This window comes from Prosopis cineraria, unplaced genomic scaffold, assembly GCF_029017545.1.
Source record: "Prosopis cineraria cultivar Desert tree isolate PC_DT_omini unplaced genomic scaffold, ASM2901754v1 PC2, whole genome shotgun sequence".
In the NCBI taxonomy this organism is placed as follows: Eukaryota; Viridiplantae; Streptophyta; class Magnoliopsida; order Fabales; family Fabaceae; genus Prosopis; species Prosopis cineraria.
In genome coordinates, this window is record NW_026555333.1 from 790,561 (window position 1) to 796,881 (window position 6,321).

The window sequence follows — 6,321 nt, forward strand, 5'->3', positions numbered from 1 at the left end:
TTTTAAAGCTTTGGGATTAAAGTTTTAAATGATTAAAAATATGGAAACTTTAAAATTAAAGACTAAATTATGATGGATCAAACGCATGATGTCACATTTCATGATTTTTCAAACAGATTATGGTGGTCCGGAATGTTCCAAAATTCTTCAAAAGTCTCTTGAATAATATTGAGAAGGCTAGAGTGTGCAAGATAACTCTAGAAAAATCTAGACAACTCAAGCATAAATATTAAGATAAATTCTAAAGAATTTTTTTTAAATATTTAGATATTTATTGTAAAATATCTTATAGAGAATTCTAGGGAATTAGTAACAATCGTAGAATCAAATTAATCTCCACTATTTATTAAGGAGGTGTAAACATTTTAGATATAAGGGGAGGTCTATAAATATCTCTACCTCTTTATTTGTAACCCATCCTTGAGTTTTTAAAGTAATACAATTTTTACATTCCCTAAGCTTTGTCATCATCCTTTACTCTTAAGACTTTTGTCCCTCAATTTTGCCAAAACACCTTCTTGTTTACAAGTCAGGCTTATTTCGCATTTTCTAATAAAAAGTATCTAAGTGTCACATGAGTCGAACGACTAGCCTATGGCAGTCGATATTAGAGCTTGCTTCAATCTTTATGCTTACAGGAAGGTCTTGCGTGATGGCAATTGAGAAAGGAAACATTGTTGGCATGGGACGGAATAAGCTGTGTTGCAAGAGGAGTGAGCTCAAACTAAGTCCAAGCAAAGCACGGAGTAAAGCCTATGGCAGTCGATATTAGAGCTTGCTTCAATCTTTATGCTTACAGGAAGGTCTTGCGTGATGGCAATTGAGAAAGGAAACATTGTTGGCATGGGACACGAATAAGCTCGTGTGCAAGAGGAGTGAGCTCAAAACTAAGTCCAAGCAAAGCAGGAGTAAGGCTCTAGTAAGTGAGTCTCTTGAACCTCATTTACTATCTTGGAAACTTATATAGAGAATGTGAGGACTACTGTGGGGAAAACTCAATAATCAAATTATTAATATCATCTAAGAGAATGCTGAGATAACATGTGTTGCTTATGGATGATTTTAAGGTTGTGTTGGGACTTGCTTTCTTTTACAAGGCATACACCTTCCCTATTCTTAAAGCCACTCTATGGTAATCACTGACACACACATGATTTGAGTAATCCCTCTAAAGCACTTGGAGAAGTCCAAACTATGTTAACTGAAGGGGTCTCAAGAGAGTAGAACGCTACGTTGCCACGATAAGTTCGTTAGTCGAAAAGAGTATGCCATAACTAATCCATAAGAAGCCTTGCCATCATGCATCTAAGAAGTTCTTCAAGAGTATAAGAGTATCATGCCTAATGAGCTGCTAAAAAGCTACCTCCAAAAAGAGGGGTAGAACATTAGATTGAATTAAAGCCTAGTGCCAAATTGCTTGCACCCTATTGTATGTCACCTTTAGAACTAGTTAATTTAAGGAGATAATTCTAAGATCTCCTTGATTTAGGGTATATCCTACTGTCTGAGGTCACATACAGTGCTCCAGTACTCTTCCCAAAAAAGAAGGATGGCTCATTATGGATATGCATTGACTATCGAGCCTCAAACAAAATTATTATCAAGAACAAGTACCCAATACCTTTAATTACTTCTCTAAGCTTGATCTTTAATATAGATATTATTAAGTACGTATTACTGTAGGTGATGAATTGAAGAGTGCTTGCGCAACAAATACCCTAGTAATGTTTTGCACTCTTATGAATAAGTTGTTCCACCCTCACTTGGATCAACTTGTGGTGGTATACTTAGATGACATTATGGTGAATAGCACTCCTTTTAAAGAGTATGCACAACATTTGAAGATACTCTTCTAAGTACTCTTTGATAATGAACTATACATTAAGTTAGAAAAGTGTTCATTCTCTAAGTAAGAGGTGGACTTCCTTGGACATAGGATCAAATATAGTAAGCTCATGATAGACCTAATAAAGTTTCAAGCAGTTCAAGAATGATAGCTTCTTACCAAGGTCTTAAATTTAAGATTATTTCTTGACCTAGTGAACTACTGTTATTGGTTCATTAAGAGATATTTAACTATCGTTGTTCCATTAATGGATTTATTCCAGAATAATAGATCCTGGTAGTGGTTAGGATGCCTTTAAAAGGTTAAAGTATATGGCCGTGCAAGAACCTATCATGTCCTTGCTCGACTATATTAAGACTTTTAAGGTGCACACGAACACCTCAGATTTTTCTATAAAAGGTGTATTGATGCAAGAAGGACACTTTATTGCCTATGAGAGTTGTAAGTAGAATGAAACAAAAAGGTGTTATACAATCCAAGAGAAATAAATGACTGCCATAATTTATTGCCTTCGAACTTGATGTCACTATTTACTTGAAAGTAAGTTCACCATAATGACAGATAATGTCACTATGAGACTTCCAACACACAAAAAAACTTGGTCCAAAGTAAACTACTATAAGAAAATTAAGATTTAATGAGAACCTTATTCCTTGCTAAATCAAATATATTCCTCACTAATAACAATTTAGCGAGAAAATAATTTTTTCACTAAAGTCGTAGCTAAATGACTAGTTGCTAATATTTAGCGAGGCATAATTTTTTCCTCACTAATTAAGGAGGACATTTTTGTCCTCTCTAATTTTAGCAAGAAAATAAATTTCTTGCTAATTCCTTGCTAATTCTATTTTTTTAGTAAGAATTTCTTGCTGAGTTTGATTACAAATTAGAGTACAAGCCAAGAAAAGTGAATGTAGTGGCCGGCGCATTAAGTAGAAATGCTGAGTTAGCTAGCATCATAGCAAGTATACCCCATAATGACTTCCTTAGCAGAATTAAGGAAGGCATGTCTCAAAACTCTGTTGCAAGTGACTTAATCAAACTTGCTTATGAAGGTAAGAATCAAAGGTTTTAAGTGAATAATGGGGTACTTTACACCCTTGAAAATTGAGTCTATATTCTAGAATGGGACAACCTTCAAAGAGAAGTGCTTAAGGAATATCATAATTCAAAGTGGGTTAGGCGTTCAGGTATAGCTTGAACACTTGCTTTGTACAAATTATTTGTAGTGGCCACACATGCAAGATAATGTTGAAGCACATGTGAGGACATACCTAATGTGATAGTAAGATAAAAAAACAACGACATATTGCTAGTTTACTATAACCTCTTTTGATAGTAGAAAGACCTTGGGAGAGTGTTTTAATAGATTTATTGCTGCTCTCCTTAAATCTGAAGGATATGGAAGCATCATGGTAGTGGTTGATCAATTCAGAAAATATTTCAGTTTTATACTAGCCCTTACGGATTGCAAGTTTGATGAAGTGGCATACTTATTCTTCAAGCATGTTATGAAACTATGGGAGATTCCATGAAGTATTATTAGTGACCTAGATCCTCGGTTCACTAGGAAATTCTAGAAGGAACTCTTTAAGATATTAGGGATATAGATTTAAACTTTTCAACAAGCTTTCATTCCCAAAGTGACGGACAAATAAAGTGAATAAATGCTTTGCTAGAGCTCTACCTTAGACACTATGTGAGTGCTTATCAACAAGGTTGGGCTAAGTTGTTTGTTATGGCTCAATTCTTTTATAACTTGCAACGAAGTTAGTCAATAGGTAAGAACCCATTTGAAATAGTTACCAAACAATAGCCTCTAACCTTTAATACACTTGCCGCTCCAAACAAGGGAGACAATCCAATGGCATATAAGTTTGCCAAAGAATGGCAAGAAGAAGAAAACATCATTGGAGCAAGCTTGGATTAAGCCTCTTGAAGGATGAAGAAGTGGGTAGAGAAAAAGCAGCATCCCATTGAATTTCACATTGGTGACTTAGTGATGGTAAAATTATTACTGAATCAATTCAAGTCACTATACAAAGTGCACAAAGGCTTGATAAGGAGATATAGAATGCCTTTTTCCCTTATCAAACGTGTGGGAAAGGTTGCTTATTAAGTATAACTTCCTCCTAAGCTTAAGATTCATCCAGTCATTCATGTTAGTCTCTTAAAGAAATACTATGAGGATGAAGAAGCTTTATTATGAAGTATTTCCAAGAGAGCACCCATAGTAGTTATCACTGAGTACAACAAGAAAATAAAAGAAATCCTTGCTAAGATGGTGATTTGAAAGAAAGAAGTTCCCAACTACGCTAAGTACTGATTCAAAGGGAAAGGAAAAGCCAACTTTAAAGCGAGTTAAGAATGTGAAGACCTCCTGTGGCAATTTACCGCTAATATTGAGTACTACAAGGAGGAAGGCACAATAAGGGCATCACAAAATTAAGTGGGAGAGAAATGTCACATTTTATGATTTTTAAGAAGTTATGATGGTCTGGAACGTTTCAGAATCCTCCAAAAGTCAGATGAACAACCTTGAAAAGGCTAGAGTATACAAAACAACTCTAGAGAAACCTAGACAACTTTAGCATAAATATTTTAAAATACATTCTATAGAACTCATTGTAAACATTTAGATATTTGTTATAAAGTATCTTATAGAGAATTCTAGAAAATCAACAATAATCATAAGAACAAATTAATCTCCACCGTCCATTAAAGAGGTGAGGACATTCTGAATATAAGGAAAGGTACTCTCTTCATTTATAATCATCCTTAAGTTCTTAATGCAATACAATTGTCACATTTTTCAAGTTTTCTCATACCTCTCAATTTTGCCAAATCATTTTCTCACTCACAAGTCAAGCTTATTTAACATTTTTTTTAATAAAGAGTGTCTAAATATTGTACGGGTCAAAAACTAACCCATTAACAAGAAAGTCCAAATAATAATAATTATTTTTTTCCACGTTGGCAAGGGAAAATTCAGAATTATGAGGAAGGGATACCGGATGTGCCCGGAAGGTTGTCAACACGGAACCCACGTGGTCGAACCTGGTAATTAATTAAGAAGCAACCGGGTCTAAATTGGGTAGCTTTTCACTTCCTACACGTTTTATTTATTTATTTATTTATTTTACGTTCACCTCCCCTGACTAATTCCATTATAGTTCCTAGTCCCTGGTTGGCTGGCTGGCTGGCTGGTTCGTGCGGTCACGTCCGCCACAGCTCACAATCGAAGTAAGCCCGCGCTGCCTCCAATCTGGCGGCGAAATCGCTTCGTCAACCGTTTTAGCTGGAGCGTATTTAATTCTAAAACATTGTCCAAACTCAATGGCACTGAAAAGTAGGCCAGTCCAAAAAGATGATTACCAATTAATCAAAATATCTTCCATTCGGGGTTGGGGATTGATAGCAACGTAACATGTATTATTTCCGTGCTTCTGATGTTGCAGCTACTCGTAGCACCCAATTGATTCCCTTGTGCTGTTCAACTTGCAGCAGCCTTTCTCGACTCTTCAAACTCCTATACCTCTGCTATTCCCACCTTTTCAAGCCACGTATGTCGATGACAGAGTCTTTCATATTTACATGCGTGCAAGCAATCGTCTGTATCATTTTCACACTTCATGTTTGAGGAATTCGTTTGATAAGAGCAAAAGGTCCCTATTTCTCTGGTGCTGCAGAGCATAAAAACATGCAAATTTAACACCAGCTAGTATATACGCATGGTTCAATCCTCTTTGAAGTCATGGTTTCCAATAATTAACTGCAGCGTCAGTTTCAAGAGGTTTTCGATTAAGCAACAGGAAATATCTTCATGAGTATCGCACGAGGGAAGTAGTGAAATCAAAATCATAAACACAAAAGGGACCTTGATATCCAAGACTAAAGCGTAATCGAATTACGCCATGATGAACAGCTGTCCTTTTGATTAACGAGAAAGTGACTTCAAAGTATCTTATCTACCGTCCTCATTAATCACTCCTGATAATGGTGTCGAGAATTATTTGAGTTTCTGTTGGCCAGATTATTTTTTGTTTTTAAAAACTGTTTTTTATGTTTTAAAATAAACAAAATTTAAAATTCATTTAGATAAGTGTTTTGCATTTCATTGTTTCTAAAATTATTCTTGTTCTTATTTTTAAACACCAAAAATAAAATTTTCGTTTTATTTTTTTAGCTTGATTTAGTTACTACAATAAGCCACCATCATTAGCTGCCAACAACCGTCATTATTAGCTGATTTTTAAGTTCTAAAACTTTTTAAAATGAACATAACCAAACAAATTTTCATTTCATTCTGTTTTGAAAAAATAATTTTTAAAAATTATGTTTATAAAATATGTTTTAAAATTTTTGTTAGATGTGTTTCAAATTGTTCCTCATAAATTTAACATTTATTTTTGCTAGAAAAATTTATTTAATTAATTACAGTAATAATTTAGATATAATTGTTATATTTAACTAAC